The sequence below is a fragment of the Elephantulus edwardii genome, unplaced genomic scaffold (assembly GCF_000299155.1).
Source record: "Elephantulus edwardii isolate Elephantulus edwardi_28Jun2011 unplaced genomic scaffold, EleEdw1.0 scaffold00093, whole genome shotgun sequence".
Classification (NCBI taxonomy): Eukaryota; Metazoa; Chordata; class Mammalia; order Macroscelidea; family Macroscelididae; genus Elephantulus; species Elephantulus edwardii.
This window is the reverse complement of record NW_006399843.1, coordinates 8,856,373-8,874,604: the sequence shown is the minus strand read 5'-3', so window position 1 is coordinate 8,874,604 and position 18,232 is coordinate 8,856,373.

Here is an 18,232-nt window from a genome sequence, read left to right as displayed (position 1 = left end):
TGCCCCCGTACAACATGTCTTTTGATTTGTTGACTCCTGGTACCTAGAGTTGACTGTGGATCCAAGTAATAAAAAATAATTCATAAAAAAAAGAGATTAGAACAAAGGATTGTAACTGAATGGGTCTTGAGTGACACCCTGGAAAATGGGGTTCTTACAGCCATAGGTCCAATCCTGGAAGAGGGTTCTTGAGAGCCACAGAGCTGCTGCCTTCAAAGGGATGGTGTGAAAGCAAAGTGAGAAGCACTCAAGGAGAAAGAATTTCTTTTTCAGAGTGGGAAAGCACTTCAAGCCCATCACACCCCATCCGTCTAGCTACAGAGATAAAAGAGAGAGAGAAATAGAGACTCTTCAAGTGCACACACATGGGTGTGTCGTCAACAAAAGAGCAGAAGACTTCTGGCAAGTACTATGACTCTCAAAGGTTTCAAAAACCCTCATGAGTAGCCATTGGCCAACTCAACACTCCCTCCATAAACATGGCAAACTTGCAATGTTATTTGTCTGCCATTATTGTCCCTGTAATTCCCTATTTCTCCTAGAAGCTCCTCTGGATGAAGCTCTCCTGCCTTTTAGCGTTCTTAAATTCATCAGTGTCTGTGCCATCTTTTATAAAATGCAACTGCTTTTTAGGTAGTTTAATAAATTATCATGTGGAATTTTCATATGCATTTGTCTTGCTTTTTCATCCTGTTCTTCAGGGAATGTCTATACTTTTGTTTCTTCTTAGTATTTGTAACCCTCTGACAATGTTTCCGCCCCCTCCCCGCCCTCTTTTTAAAATTTTATATTGGTTTGCTTACAAAGTTTGTGTGCATTGTGTTTCACACCATTCTTCATTCATTCTCTTAGGACAAAATTTTTACCAACATGCTTGTTGTTTCAACATCATATTTACAGGCTGGAAACCCTTGCAGCAGGTTTTCTTTCATTCATTAGTTGATTAAAAATATTATGGCAGCGCATTATGGGGCAGGTACTCTGCTAAGTGCTGGGAATTCCATTCACAGTCTGAGGCAGAGGCAGAAACATACACAAATAACTGCAATCCAATGTCATAAGTGCTATAATATAGGTGCTGTATGCTTGCAGGGCTAGAAGAACCCAGAAGGGTGCTTATGAAAGAATTTACTTAATGTTCCAATGTCTAAATGTGAATATTCAGATAATGCCTTTCTTTTTCTAAGTATTTCATGCTTTTCATGTCCATTATCTTATTTGATACTTCAAGAAATCCTGTTAATAAGCTTTCACTTTGTAAACTCACCTTTACACAGAGTAGGTGCACAAAAATACATACTGAAAGACAGAATAAGTGAGTGGGAAGTGGATGTGACTATTAGTACTTTATTATTTTGAAAACTGGATTTCCGAGAGCGATTTGCCAAAAGTCACAAATAAGAACTCAAGTCATCAGTAAATGTATATCACATACCAACAATGCCCCCCCCATATATGTATGCCTTGGAACAAGGGCAGTCATAGTGCTTCCATGTGTGAGACTTGATCTCACATACTTTGGGCATGTTATGAAAAAAGTGGTCGGTGAGATTTATAAAGGTGGTTTATGCTTGGAAAAGCAGAGGGTCAGGAAAGAAAAGGGAGACACACCCCCTCCTCACCCACCCCCCCCCACCCCCGCCTCCCATAAGATGGATTGATGCCATGTTGGTGATGTATCTATCTGCAGTTCCAAGTGCTGTCTCTATCTTCAGGACATGGCAATAACCCAGTGACTGCAATAATGGCTTCAACACAACAAAGGGTGTAAGGATGGGACAGGGTTGGACAGGGTCTCTTTCTATTATAAATAGGGCTGTTATGAATTAATGACATATAACATGTGAGAAGCCTTATGTGACAGCAATGACAGATTAAAATAAAAGCATAATATGTGTTCTTGCCTCATGGTGCTTCAAGTCTTGATGGCAAGACATGACATAAACCATGATAAAGAACAAAAAGAGCCATTTGGGGAAACTGTGCAAGGTAGTCTACCACCTAAGGAATAAATGAAGGGGGCATATCAGAAAGGTAGGTCATAGGAGGTGGGAGAGATTATTATAGATTAGTTAGGAAAGGTTTCACAAGGGCAATGAGATTTTCATCAGCTGTGAAAGGATGGGCAATGAGAACAGCACAGGAAAAGAGGAGATGGTAGTAAGTAAAAGATAGATTTAAAAGGAATGAAGCCCAATTCTAGTAGAATTATGTTCATCTCTGACTCATCATTCAGTCTCAGCTCATGTACATCTACGAGTTCTCTCAATTCTGCACCACCAGCCCACTCCTCCTGGTAGCTGATGTCTCGCTATTAACTTCTTTCCCAAAGTTTTCTACTGTTTTCTTTTCAGACATACTGTGTTATTTAAAAAACCAACATCATCACCAAGTACTCTCTGTCTTCAGGCTGTATCAATAACCTTGATTTCTGAGAAGTCCTGGCTTCTTCAACAGTTTTCTCAATGGATAGCTCCTATTCTTTCACTTGCCCTGTACCACCTAGATGAGGTAGGAATGTAGGGTCAACCTTCTTGTTGTTTTGAACTTCTGCTTTCAAGTAATTTTTCTTTTTCTCATGAGGAAATGCCCCACCACAATTCGAGACTTATAGCATCTGCTAAGATGAAGATGGTACGAGACAGGGCAGGTTTGAGGCTGGCTGTTTATAGGGTGAAGATGAGTCAAATTTGATTCTCGACAGGACCTAACAACAAGAACAAGGCCCCACTCTATTTCTCTGTATTTCTGTCATCTATCAACGATATCAATGGCAATGTTTGTTTAGTCTGTAGTGCTATATATTGAATGGTATCTTCCAGCCTACCAACCATCCTGTTCTTTGACTACTGCTCTACATAAGAAAGTGGTTCAGCATACATGTCTTATCTAACCTTGTTTGTTTTTGTTTTTTTTACCACAATCAGCACCCATGGTAACAGCAGTCAAGAAACCAAAAGACTTGTTGCACTGAGAAAAATGGCTGTCAAGGTCTTCTCCAAACTTCAAAAGAGTAGTGATGCAAATTTATAGACTAAGACCAGGAGGCAGTCTTCAGAACAGAGCAACGAAACACTGTATGGTTCAAAATTAGGAAAGGAGTGTGTCAGGGTTGCATCCTGTCTCCATGCATTTTCATTCTATATGCGGAACATATCATTCAAGAGGCTGGACTTTATGAGGCGGAATGTGGTAGCAAGATTGAAGGAAGACTTGTCAACAACCAACATTACAGATGATACAACTTTGCTTGCTGAAACTGAAAAGGACTTGAAGTATTTGCTGTAAAAGGTCAAGGGCTATAGTCTTCAGTATGGATTAATGCTCAACATCAAGAAAATAAAGGTTCTCAACACTAGGCTAGTTGATAGCTTCATGATGTATCGATACGAGATTGAGGTTGTTAACCATTTCAGCTTGCTTGGCTCACAATCAACACTCTTGATACCAGCAATCAGAAAATCAAAAGATAGTATCAGTTCAAAGCAAACAACTATATGGGAGCATGTATGTCCCTGGAGAATACTCTCTAACAGAAGCCTGAAAACATTCTGCAGCCACTGGAATTTTGCATAGATGAAAAAACTGAAGAGCAAATCTTTGGCACAGCCTCTTAAGACATGTTTATTCGCTGAATTGAGGAGCACAGTGGCACCCTTATCCATCTAGAACAGTCGTTCTCAGACTAGGGAGAGACTCATGTGATGATAGTAGGGCCAATCCCAGCAAGGAGATGGTTGCTGAAAATGATCCAATGTTTAAAAAACTTGGATTTTGAAATTTGAGCCCAAGGTATGGAAATTCTGTTGTGTTTCCTGAGCCACCTACTGAGTGAAGATGACCTGCATTTATTTCCTTCCCCTAGACGTGGCATTGGTTGGCAGAATAGGAGATCCATCCTACCTTGGGCAATTTCCTAATGTCTCATCACCATGCTGTCTCATATAAATGTCTTCAATGTACTAAAGTGTTTCATCCTGCAAAATCTGTCAATAAAACTAATTAGTATGTGTGAAAAAAAAAAAAGAAAACCAAAAGATGAATTGCATTGGGGAAGTCTGCTATCAGGGACCTCTCCAAAGTACTAAAGAGCAATAATGTCAGTCAAGAGACTAAGATGCACCAGATCCAGGCCATGGTCTTCACAGTTACTTGTTATGCATCAGAGATCTGGACAGTTATTAATGATGACAAAAGAATTGATGCCTTCAAGTTGTGGTACTGGAGAAGAGTCTTGAACATACCATAGACCACCAGGAGAACAAGTCTATCTTGGAGAGGGTGAAAAAATTTATCCTTGGAGGCTAGGATTTTGAAGCCCTAATTCACATATTGTGAGCATGTGGCCAGGAGGGACGAGTCTTTGGAGAAGAATATCATGCTCAGTAGGGTGGAGGGACAACACAGAAGAGGAAAAATGAGAAGGATTGACATGATACCTGGGGCAATGGAATTAGGTATATCAGAGTCAGTGAGACTGGCCCAGGATAGGTCCGGCTTCAGATCTATTGTCCATATGGGTTGCTGGTGAATGAATAGCACATAATAATAACAAGATGTGTCTGATCCAACTATGATATTTCCAAGTGGAGAAGAACATCATGCTTGGAAGGATGGAGGCACAATGCAGGAAAGGAAGACCCCAGATGAGAAGGATTGATACAGTGACTGGGGTAATGGGGATTGGTGTGACAGAATTAGTGAGACTGGCTCAGGACAGGGCAGGGTTGCTATGGGTTGCAGATGACTCAAAGGCACATAACAACAACAACCAGTACCTATGCATCAAAAAGTTAGACAATGAATAAAAAGAACAGAAGCATCACTGCCTTTGAAATGTGCTTTTAGAGAAGAATACTGAATATCCCATGGACTACCCAAAGAACAAAGAAGTCAGGCTTGGAGGAAGTGTAACCAGGGCTCTCCTTAGAGGGAAGGGTGGTAAAACTCTGTCTTATATACTTTAGGCATGTTGTCAGGAGGTCTAGTTCTTGGAAGAAGACATCGTACTGCAAAAGGTAAAGGGTGGGTGAAAGGAAGGAGGACCTTCCACACAATGGATGGACATAGTAACTGTAATTATGAGCTCCAAATCAGATATCATGAGGGTAATGAAAATAGGGCAAGGTTCAAAGATCTTGCTCATAGTGTTTCTGTAACTCATAGTTGTCTAGTTGACTCCATGACAGCTAGCAACAACATCAACTATAGCATTCCTTTGTCCATATGTGACAAGGTAGACTCAAAATTGAGTTAAGGCCAGGCTAGTTTTCTCTACCAGTATTTGAAAAAGACTATGAAAAGAGTAGTGTCAGTCTAAGCTAGTCCCTGAAACAGAAGAATGTTCAAAGCTGGTGAGCTTCGCAGTAGCTTCATCTAGCCAAGTAAGTGACTATGAAGCAGGGAACGCCAATAAAGGAGGGTAGAGAAGAATAAGACAGATGTGCAGAAAGGGAAAAAGCCAGCTACCCAGAAGGAGGCCTGCCCGGGTGCCTGAAAGCTTTCCAGTCCATCCCGAGGCTCAGCTGCTCGGTTTTCTCAGTGTCCTTGAGATATCCCAGTGTCCTTGGAATAAATCCTACCTTCAGTGCAAGCACTAATGTTTACATTTACTCCTCTTTTCATAACATGCAACTCAGACAATTTTGTTAGAAATCAAAGCAAAGTTTGATGGAGACAGCTGGTTTTTAAGCTTAAAAAGAGAAATAGCACACTTATGCAAAGGACCATCCTGCGCCAATCCGAGAGCTATATAAAAGATTGTAGTCCCTGGTCTTCTGCAACAAACACTTCAAGTTCTCCTCACTTTCAGGGAGCAAGGTTGTGTCATCTGCATAATGCAGTTTGTTGATCAGACTTCTTCTAATTCTAATGCCACACTCTTATTCTTAAATAACAGCTTCCCAAATGTTATGTTCAGCCTACAGATTGAAAAGTTATGGAGAAAGGCTACATCTCTGACACACTCCTTTATTTTCTTTTTAATTAATTTTATTATTGTTTGTGTGTTTAGTCAAATCGGATCTGACTGGTACAGGAGGAGATTGCCCCTCCTTCTCTAGCAGAGCGTCTGGTGGATTCAAACCACATACCTCTGGGATTGCAGTGCAGCTTCTTGCCACTAGGCCACCAGAGCTCCCTTGACACCTTCTTTTCTTGTTTTTGAGCAATGTTAACATTACCTTGCTATGTTCAGACAAGAGCTTCTAAGCATAGTTTTTGCATAAATACAATTATGTGTTCTGGGATTCCCATTTTTCTCAGTGTTAGCTATAATTTATTGTGATCCATACAGTCAAATGCCTTTGTATAGCTGGGGGGGGGGGGAAACCCCAAACAACCACAAATAGAAAGCCTTCTGATACTTTTTGCTTTCATCCAAGATCCATCTGACATCAGCTTTGATATCCCTAGTACCACAGCCTCTTCTAAATCCAGCTAGTATTTCTGGCAGTTCTCTGTTGATGGACTGTTTTAGTAATTTTTGTGTAATCTTCAGCAATATTTTGCTTCCATGTGATGTTAATCATATTGTTTGATAATTTCCACATTTTGTTGGATTATCTATTTTAGTAATGAGGATACAAAAGGGCTTTTTCCAGTAAATTGTCCGTGTATGTGTGTGTGTGTGTGTGTGTGTGTGTGTGTGGGTATTTACAAAAAAAGTTAAAAGTTGCCACATAGTAAGGTCTGTGAAGATGCCATGTGAATCAGTGGAGAAGTGCTCCAAAAGACTTGCAGTGGTTGGTTTTTTTGGAAGCTATTTTCCTAATCTTTCCTTCATGATGCCTTTAGGTGCACTTGAATCACAAAGCTTTCAGTTAACAACAGAAAAATAAGCACAAAATGCTATATACCTAGTGGGTGTGTGAAATGGGGGGGGGGGAAACTAACAAGAAGAAATCTGTAAGCACAGAGCAATCATATAAGGCTGGTTTATCTCTTCTTGTACACCACATGATAGAAGAAAATATCCTTTGTGAAATGGAAAGCAGAGATCTATCCATTACATTAGGATGGGGTCCAAACATGTAATTCTATCATTGTCTAAAAATCCTGAAATAGCAAATTAATTCCAAATTTGATCTCTACTTAATGATATCTCAGGGACTGCTGATAGAAGCAAATGTCAAATTTCTCTGGAAGGAAGTTTCCACATATGATCTGTAATAAGTCTCCACAGGGCAAAAAGCTCAATAAGTATAAGCTTACAGTAATAGTGACAAAGTACACATGGAAATGGTTTAGCCTGAGTGAGAATCAACAAACACTCCAGGAAGAGTTGAGCATCAAAAACGTGAAATAATATAATGGCAACCTGAAAGATAAAATAGAATACATATGTCTAAAATGAATAAAGACCTTTAAAAAGAATGTAACATCTAATAAACACTGCACTATGAAAACAGAATGAATACATTTTAAAATGAGCCAAACAGAAATAAAAAGCAAAACTGTTGATATTCAATAACTTAATGGAAGCAAGGAAAAAGAGAATCCATGAATTAGAAGGTGATTTAGAAGTCTTAATCTAAAGGAGAGTTTGATGAAAGGAAGAGAGGAAAAAAGGTAAAGAGACATAGAGAAGAGAATGAGCTTTCAATAACGACAAATAGTTGTTCCAAGACGGGGAAAAACAACAAACCAAACTAGAAAGTTCAGAAGAAGTAAAGTTGTTTAGAATTTGTTGAAAAATGTCAATAATTCTATGAAAGAAGCACTATGGTTCTGACAAGATGAATACAAAGAAATTCATAACTAGATACACCAGAGTAAAATAACTGAATATCAAAGGCAAAAAGAAAACTTTGAAAACAGATCATTTCCCCCAGAGAACCAGTGGTGGCTTGAGTAGCAGATTTTTCAATAGCATTATTTAGTCCAAAGGGTAATGGAATGTGTCTTGAAAATATCAAGGAAAACTAATTACCGATACAAATTCCACAACCATCTAAAATATTACTCAGTGAGTGAGGAACTCAGAAAGATATAGTCACAAAAGGAAAGATGGAAAAAATTTATATAATGCTTAAATAAAAATGAAAGAAAGGAATTTAACCCAGAATGAAGGAGTAATGGTGAAAACAAGAGGTAGTGATGATTAAAGGAACTGGTGAGGATGAGGCTAACACAAACGTAATTGATTATACAAATAATAATAAAATATTTAATACTGGATTTATAGAAATAAGGTGAAACTAAAATAGCAGAAGAACGTGTCAGGTAAGATAGGAAGGCTTTTACTGAAATGAGAATGTTTAAGCTTTCCTATTTAACTCAGCAAGAGAATAGAAATATTGATTAGTTTTTTTTTAAAATCAGTTTTATTAAAAATGTAAAGGTAACTACACACACATTAAAAAACTGAAATGCATAAAAGAAGTCAATGAAAAAGAAATGCGATCAATCTAGCAGAAAGCAAGTAAATTTAAAAGGAAATATTAGTAAATCCACTAAATATACTACCTTGGTTCTGCCTTGATGACCCACAATAACGTAACAGCAATGCTGTTTATAAGGAACTCTGGTGGTACAGCCCACACTGTGTCATGCTGCTAAAAGGTTTTGCCTCTTGGGTGGTTCAAACTACACTACCTGCTCTGTGACCGGTCTCCTCTCATAAAGATTTATAACCTTGGAAGCCTGATGGAGGATCACCAAGACTTAGAATTTACTCAATAGCTATGAATATTCTTTGCATGTGAATGCTTTTTATAATAGAGTCCCGGTAGCATAAGTGTATTTGCTAACTGAAAGATAAGCCATTAGAAACTACCAGCCACTTGGAGGAAGAAAGGTGAAGCAGTCTTCTGCTATGAAGATTTGCAGCTCAGAAACACAATGGAATGTTGTCATGAGTTGGAATTGACTAGAAATCAATGGGTTTGTTTTGAAATTAATGCCATTTATTCACCCTTACACATCCCCTTGAACCTTCCTAGGTAAACAAAGACATGTGGTCTCCCTTGAGAAAGCACATTAACCTCTGCCATGCAGTCAACTTAAACTCAAACCAATTCTCTACTCAATTTGGAGGAAGCTCTGGTGGTCTAGAAGTCACGCTGATCATGAAGACACATGGCTCAAATCCATCAGGTGCACTGCGGGAGGATGAGTACTCTCCTCCTTTGTGATTTAATTAACTCTGAAAACCCACTGGAGGGTCAGCTATGAGTTTATTTCAACTCAATGGTAAGCAACAACAACAACTCACTTTTGAGAGCATAATCTTTCCTGGAAGACATTTTCCATGTTTCTCTCAGCCACTTGTGAATTTGAACCATGGACCTTTCAGTTTGTGTGTACAGCATACTCTGATATTCACATGAAAATAAAGAAAGGCATTTGACTGTGTGGATAACAAAAAATGGTGGCTAATGCTGAGAAAAATGGGAATCCCAGAACACTTGATTATGTCCATGTGAAACCCATACTCAGACCAGGAAGCAGTCCTCAGCCAGAGCAGAATCAGGAAAGGGGTGTATCAGGGACATATCTGGTCTCCATATCTTTTCAATCTATATACAGAATAAATCATCCAGGAGGTTGGGCTTTAGGAGGAGGAATGTGGCATCAGAAATGGAAGACTCATCAACAACCTGTGATATACAACCTTGTGTGCTGAAATTGAGGAGGATCTGAAGTACTTGCTTCAGAAAGAAAAGTACTGTAGTCTTCAAAATGGATTGAAGCTCAACATCAAGAAGACAAAAATTCTCACCACTGGGCCAATTAGAAGCACCAAGATAGCTTGGTAAAGAAATTGAGATTGTTAACAGCTTCAACTTGCTTGGTTCGACAGTTAACGCTCTTGGTACCAGCAGTCAGGAAATCAAAGGATGAATTGTGCTAGGAAAGTCTGCTGTCAGGGACCTCTCCAGAGTATTCCGCAGAGGAGCAATGATGTCAATCTAGAGACTAAGGTGTGCCTGATCCTGGTTATAGTCTTCACAATTACTTGCCATGCATCAGAGAGGCTGACAATGACTAAGGATGACAGAAGATAAATTGATGCTTTTGAGTTGGGGTGCTGGAGAAGAGTATTGAACATACCATGGATATTCAAACTTTGTAAATAAACCAGTATTAAAAAATAACTAAATAAGAAACAAATTGTAAAAAACCCACCAACAAAAACATACCATGAACATTCAAGAGAACAAACAGATCTATTTTGGAGAGAGTAAAACCACACTTCTCCTTGGAGGCAAGGACTTTGAAGTTCTGTCTCACATTTTTGGGGCATGTGAACCAAAGGCTACCTTGGAGAAAGACATCATGTTTGGAAGGATGGAGGGGCAGCACAGGAGAGGAAGACCCCAAAAGAGATGGATTGGAATAATGACTGGGGTAATGGGAGGGAGTGTGTCAGAGTCAGTGACTCTGGGGCAGGCTTCTGAGTTGTTGCTATGAGTGGCAGGTAACTCAATGTGACACACCAACAATCCTCACCAGTAATTAGGAAATGCAAACTTTAAAATGCAGATGTGACTTGACATGCTGTTACATAAAATATTAGTGAGGAATCAAAGAACACTTCACGTGGTTGGGGAAGTATAGACTAGTTAGACACTTCCGATGTTAGTTTTGCAATACCTTATAAAGCAGAAGATGGGCGTACAGTGTAGCAACTTCCACTCTCCTCATGAAAAGTACTGCAGCCCAGACATCAGCAACTGGAGAACGCCACTAGAGATGTTGAACAATATTTTGTCAGACCTTGAACAAGAGGCCGAAAGGACTGTAATCTCTGAAAGGAGAAAAACAAACCAACTGAAAATAACAATGATTTCTTTTTCCCTTGAAGCAATTTCTGCACTACTTGAAATAGTTTTCATTGAGCTGAGATATCAAGTATCAGAGTCCAGAATCAAGAAGGTGGTAAAATTTGTGAGACAAAGTACTGGAGAGAAAGAGCCATATTATTAAAAAGTTTTCAAAAATATGCACTAAGAATTCCCTTAAGATTTTGGTAGAAAATCATATAGTACATTCACAAGGTGAAAAAAAACTCCACAAGACTGGACAAAGAACTACTTCTAAGGAAAGGGAAGGGAAAAAAAGAAGAGGTTATGCTTTACAAGGAGAATAAGCTAAAATAAGGCCTCAGGAATTGATAGAATATCAATTGGCCTATTTCAACATAGAGATGTAGCTCTAGCTGTACTCATCAGGTTGCGTAAAGAAATTTGGATGACAGCTGCCTGGTCAATTGACTGGAAGAGATCCATATTAATTCTCATTCCCAAAAAGCTGATACAACAGAATGTGGAAATGATCAAACAATATCACTAATATAATATCAAGATAAATTTTGCCAATAGGGAACTCTGGTGGCCTAGTGGCAAGAAATTGTGCTACAATCCTGAAGGTGCACGATTTCAATCCACCAGATACTCCACTGGAGAAGGAGGGGCAATCTCTCCCTGTGCCAGTTGGATCCAGTTCAGAACACACACACACACACACACACACACACACACACACACACACACCTTTTAAAGAATTACATAATCTTTAGAATAATGTCAACATCAGTTAAAAATTTAAAAAAAATCTTGTTGAAGATTATCTTAAAGCAAAATGCCAGAAATACAAGCTGGGTTTAGAAGAGGCCATAGTACTAAGGATATTGATGCTCATGTCAGATGGATTCTTGGTGAAAGCAGAGAGTACCAGAAGGATGTCAACTTATGCTTTAAAGGCTATGTGAAGACATTTGACTGTGTGGATCACAACAAATTGTCACTAACAATGAGAAGAATGGAAATTCCAGAACATTTGATTGTGCTTATGAGAATCCTATACCTAGACTAAGAAGCTGCTGTCTGAATAGAACAAGGGACTGTCACTTTGTTCAAAATCAAGAAAGGGGTGTGTCAGGTATGTATCCTTTCCATATTTATGCTAACCAATATGTTGAACAAATCACTCAGAAATCTTGACTTTATGAAGAGAAACATGGCATCCAGATTGAAAAAGCTCAATATCAGCTTTGAAAACCAGGCCAGGTGCTGACTGTGGGACAGACCACCAACTATACATGTGCAGATTCAAACTGAAAGTAAAGGGAATGAAAACAAATCCATAAGATCCAAAACATGGCCCTGAATCTATTCTACCTGAATTTAAAAACCATCCCAGAAACAAGTTTCAAGCTCTGAATACTAATAAACAAAGACCAGATGAGCTGTGGGCTGATATTAAGGATATCATCCATGAAGAACATGAAAGTCATCACAAAGACAAAAAAGTAAAATAGATAAAAAGGATAACAGAGGAGAATAATATTTCACTAGAATGCCAAGAAGCCACAACAAAGACATGAGGAAGTACAAGAGTTGAAGAGAAAATTTCAAATGCTGCTGAGTATGACTCATAGTGAATCTATGAACAAAAAAATCTGAACTCTGTTGTATCCTGTGCCATTCCCACACTTTCTGACACAGAAGATCCCATTCCAGCAGTCACGGTGTCAATCCACCTGGTTGAGGGTCTTCCTCTCATTTGCAGACCCTCCTTCCTTCCCAGCATCATGTCCTTCTCCAAGGAATAGCACCTCCTAGGAACATGCCCAAAGAGCACTCTGGATGCACTCTCTCCAATACTTATCTGTTTCTTTTCTTGGCCATCCATAGTATGTTCAGTGCTCTTCTCTACATCACAGCTCAAAAGTGTCTTTTCGTCTTTGTTCATTGTCTAGTTCTCAGATGCGTAGCAAGTAATTAGAAAGACTATGGCCCAAATAAGACAAACCTTAGCCCTTAAACTGACATTAATACTCCTCAATAATTTGGAAAGGTCCTTAACTACAGATTTTCCGAGTGCAATGCAGCTACTTATTCCCTGATCGCTGGAACCAAGGGTGTTAATCGTAGATCCAAGCAAGATGAAGTTGTTGGCCATTTTAATCTCCTTTCCATCCATATGACATTAGCAGTCAGAAATTTCCCAAGATACATTGGGAAAATCCGCAGTCAGCAACCACTCCAGAGTACTAAAGAGGAATGATGTCAGACTAGAGACTAAGGCACACCTGATCCAGGCATTGGTCTTCTCAGTCACATGCTATGCATCTGAGAGTTGAACAGAGACTAAGGATGACACAGATGAAATAATCCCTTTGACTTTTGATACTAGAGAAGAGAATTGAACATACAATGGACTGCCAAGAGAACAAACCAGGTCTGTCCAGGAGACAATGAAACCAAGTTATTCTTCAGAAGCAATGATTTTGAAACTCTGTCTCACATCCTTTGAGTATGTTGTCAGCAAGGGACCAGTCCTTGAAGAAGGACATCATGATTAGAATAGTGGAAGGTCAGTGAAAGAAAAGAAGGTGCTGAATGAAATGGATTGACACAGTGGCTGTGGCAATGGGACCCGGGCTGTAAGGGACCATGAGGTTAACTCAAGATAGGACATGGTGCAGAGCCATCGTTCTAAGGTCACTGTGAATTGTAGAATAGTCAATGGCATAGAACAGCAGCAACAACAAAAATATTAATCTTACAGAAGAAAAACAGCAGAATTTAAAGATATTGAAACAGAAATGAACTAAAATTAAGCACACAGGAATAAAAAATTAAAATTTATCAAGTGATATCACACACAAGTAAGATCCTGCTTGAAAGTCTTTGCTATTGTGAACAAAGCTGCAATAAACATATATCTGCTTGGGTGGCAGTCCTGGTTTCTTTAGGGTATATTCCCGGTAATGGAATTGCTGGGTCAAATGATATTTTTATTTATAACTTTTCGAGAAAGCTCCATACAGCCTCCCATAGTGGTTGCACCATTTTACACTCCCACCAACAGTGAATAAGGATTCCAGTTTCTCCGCAACCTTGTTAGCACTTGTTGTTTGCTACTCTGTTGAATTTTGCTATTCTTACTGGGGTAAGATGATATCTTATAGTTTTTTTGCCTTGCATCTCTGTTAGAGCTAGGGATTTTGTACACTTCTTCATGTGATTGTTTGCCATCTGAATGTCTTCTTTGGTGAGGAGTCTGTTCATGTCTGTGTCCATTTTTCAATTGAGTTGTTTACCATTATCTTGTTGTGGCACTTGAGTATTCTATAAATTCTAGATATAAGTCCCTTATGAAATAATTCACGTGTCCATCAACAAATGAATGGTGAAGCTGTGATATATTCACACAATGGAATACTATCTTCATTAAAAAACAAAGAACTCATGAAATATTATACAAAATGAGTGACCATGGAGGACATTATGCTAAGTGAAATATCTCAGTTACAAAAGGACAAATACTGCATAGTGCCACTGTGGTAGAAAGGGACTGGCATTGGGGTTGGGGGCGGGGAACCTAGACAAAGAGGGGATGGATAATGTAGAATGCATTGTAACAGAGGAGGGAGAGAACTGTTTAAAGGGAATATAGTATTAGGTATTATTTTCATGACAAGATTACAGAAAAAGAAATGCATATTAAAGTGGACTGTGGACTTGGGGGGATTGTATAACAATGAAAAAAAATTTTTTTTTCTTCAAAGAGAAAAACAAACTGGGAGGAGGGGTGGGCAGGAAGGAAAATTTTCAACAATGAATGAATGGAGGGAAAATCAAATGAAAAAAATATGCTGTAAAAATATGTGTATGCTGCATTAAAAAATAAAAAAAAACTTAAAAAACAAGACCCTGCTGAAGATTATCCAAAATTGACTGCAAAAGTACATTAACGTAGAACAGCCAGATATGCAAGCAGGGTTTAGAAGAGGCCATGGCACTAAGGAAATAATAGCAAACATTAGATGGACGTTGACCAACAGCAGAGAGTACCAGAGGAATGTCTTTGTATTTCATTGGCTATGCAGTCCTTTATCTGTGTGGATCACAATAAATTGTGGATAACCTTGAGAAGAATGGGAATTCCAGAACACTTAATTGTGCTTATGTGAAACCTATACTTGGACCAGGAAGCAGCAGTCAAAACAGAGCTAGAAAGCACTGCATGGTTCAGGATTAGGAAAGGTAAGTGTTAAGGATGCATCTTATCTCCATAACTTTTCACTCTCTATGTGAAGCAGATCATCTGGCAACATGGACTTTATAAGGAGGAATGTGGCAATAGGATTTGAGGGAGACTCATCAATAACCTGTGTTATGCAGATGACACAATCTTTCTTGCTGAAACTGTGGAGGATATGAGGGTATTTTCAGCAGAAGGTCAAAGTCTGTAGTCTGCAATATGGATTGAAGCTCAACATAAAAAAAAAAACAGCAACAAAGATTCTCAGCACTGGTTCCATTGGCAGCTTCATGATAGACAAAGAAGAGATTGAGATTGTTAACAACTTCAGCTTGCTTGCTTCCGTGATCAACACTCTTGGGACTAACAGTCAGGAAATCAAAGACAAATTGTCAGGGACCTCTCTAGAGTACAGAAGAATAACGATGTCAGTCTGGAGAATAAGGTACACCTGATACAGACCATGGTCTTTGCAATTATTTTCTATGCATCAGAGAGTTTGAAAATGACTAAGGATAATATAAGAATTGATGCCTTTGATTTGTGGTGCTGAAGTAGAGTCTTGAACTTATGGTCTGCCAGGAGAACAAACAAGTCAGTCCTGGAGAGAATAAAACCAAGCTGCTCCTTGGAGGAAGGATATTGAAGCTCTGTCATATATTTTGGGCATGTGGTCAGGAGACACAAACAAATACCTATACTAAAAAACTATTTAAGTATGCTATTTGTTGTTGTTGATGTTGATATGTGCTGTTGAGTTGCCTGAGAACCATAGTGACCAATATACAGCAGCTCTAAACCTGGCCTGTCCTGAGCCAGTCTCACTAATTCTAACACCAACCCCTCCTTGCTCCAGTTATTGTATCAATCCATCTCATCTGGAATCTTCCCTTCTGCTCTGTTTCTCCACTCTTCTGAGCATGATGTCCTTCTCCAAAGATCAGTCCCTCCTGGCCATGTGCCTAAAGTATGAGAGATGGAGATTCAAAATCTTAGCCTCCAAGGAGAAACATGAATTCACCCTCTCTAAGACAGACCTATTTATTTTCTTGGCAATCCATAGAATGTTCAATACTCTTCTCCAGCACCACAATTCAAAGGCATTGGTTCATCTTCTGTCATCCTTAGTCATTGTCCAGCTTTCTGATGCATAGCAAGTAATTTCTAAGACCATGGATTGGATAAGGAGAACCTCAGTCTCTAGGCTAACATTATTGCTTTTCAGTACACTGGAGAGGTCCATGATAGCAGATTTTCTCAATGCAATTCATCTTTTGAATTCCTGACTACTGGTGCCAAGAGTGTTGACTGGAACCAAGTAAACTGTAATTGTTAAAAACCTCCATCTCTTCTCCATTTATCATGGTGCCGTCAAATGGCCCAGTAGTGAGAATCTTTGTTTTCTTGATGTTGAGCCTCAATCCATATTGAAGACTATGGTCCTTGACTTTCTGCAGCAAGCGCTTCAGGTCCTCTTCAGTTTTTGCAAGCAGGATTGTGTCGTCTGTGTAATGCATGTGGTTGATGAATCTTCCTCCAATCCTGATGCCACATTCCTCTTCATAAATTCCATCTTCCTGAATGATCTGTTCTCCACATATATAGAAAAGGTATGGAGATAGGATACAGTCTTTATGCATACCTTTTCCTGATCCTGAAACATGCAGTGTTTCCCTGCTCTGTTTTGACTGCTGCTTCCTGGTCCGAGTGTAGGTTTCACCTAAGTACAATTAAGTGTTCTTGGATTCTCATTCTTCTCAAGGTTCCCTACAATTTGTTGTGATCCACAAAGTCCAATACCTTTGCATAGTCAATGAAACACAGATAGACATTGTTCTGGTACTCTCTTCTTTCAGCTAAGAGCCATCTAACATTGGCTAATTTATCCCTAGCCCCACAGCGTCTTCTAAACCCACCCTGCAAATCTGAAAGTTCTCTGTTAATGTGCTGTTCCAGTCATTTTTGTTTAATCTTCAGCAGGATCTTGCTTGCGTGTGATATTATTTGATAATTTCCACACTCTGTCGGTCATCTTTTTTTGGAATGGAAACAAACATGGATTGTCTGTAGTCAGTTGGCCAGGTGGTTGTCCTCCAGATTTCTTGGCACAACTTGATGAACGTGTATAGGGCACCTTCTGTTTGTTGAAATATGTTAATTGGTATGCCATTAATTCCTGGAGCTTTTTTTTTTTATCAGTTCTGTCAGATCAGCTTGAACTTCCTCCTTCATCATCACAGGCTCTTGATCATATGTTGTTTCATGAAATTCTTCTGTGTCAGTAAATTATTTTTGGTATAGTGAATCTGTGTATTCCTTCCATCTTCTTTTAATGATTCCTGGGTCATTCAACATTCTGCCCACAGCATCCTTATGTATTGCAATTTGAGGCTTGAATTTGTTATTTTATTCCTTCAGCTTAAGAAATGCTGTGTGAATTCAGCCCTTTTAATTTTTACTATCAGAAGAACAAACAAATCTGTCTTGGAAGAATTATAGCTAGTGTTTCTTAGAAAAAAGGGTTGTCAGACTTCATCTCATGTCCTTTGGACATGTTATCAGGACTCATCCAGTACCTGGAGAAGGACATCATGCTTTGTAGAGCATTAGGGAAAAGAAGGAGCTGAGCAATATGCTTTGGCAAATTGGCTGTAAGAATGACCTCAATGACTGCAAGGATTACAAGGATGGTGCAAGATCAGATGGCATTTTGTTTGGTTGTGCATGGAATCTTGTTCAGTTGGAATCAACTCAATGGCATGTAAAAAAAAGAAATATTAGATTCTTACTTATACATGACACAGTATTATAACACTGTGGAGGATAAATTGTGCTAAGTTAAAGATGAATATTGGAACCAAGGACCAACTTTAAAATAAACAAGAAATTTTAGTTAACACTCAAACTAGAAGGTAAAATAGAATTATAAGAAGTATTTCATTAACTCTAAAAAGGGGGCTAGAAAAGTATAATAAAGGAAAAAAATCCAGATGGAATAAATTGAAAGCATATGGCAACATAACAGATTTAACTACATGAATTCAACCACATAAATAAATACATTAAAGGTAAATGAGTTTAATACTTCAATTGAAAGACAGAGAATGTAAAACCAGATAAAAAGCATAATTGAACTCTATGTTAAATTACATTAAACAAAAATTCCCAAAGTATATTTAAGGACGTAAGTAAGCTAAAGAACAACAATATATATCAATATATATATATCGATATATCA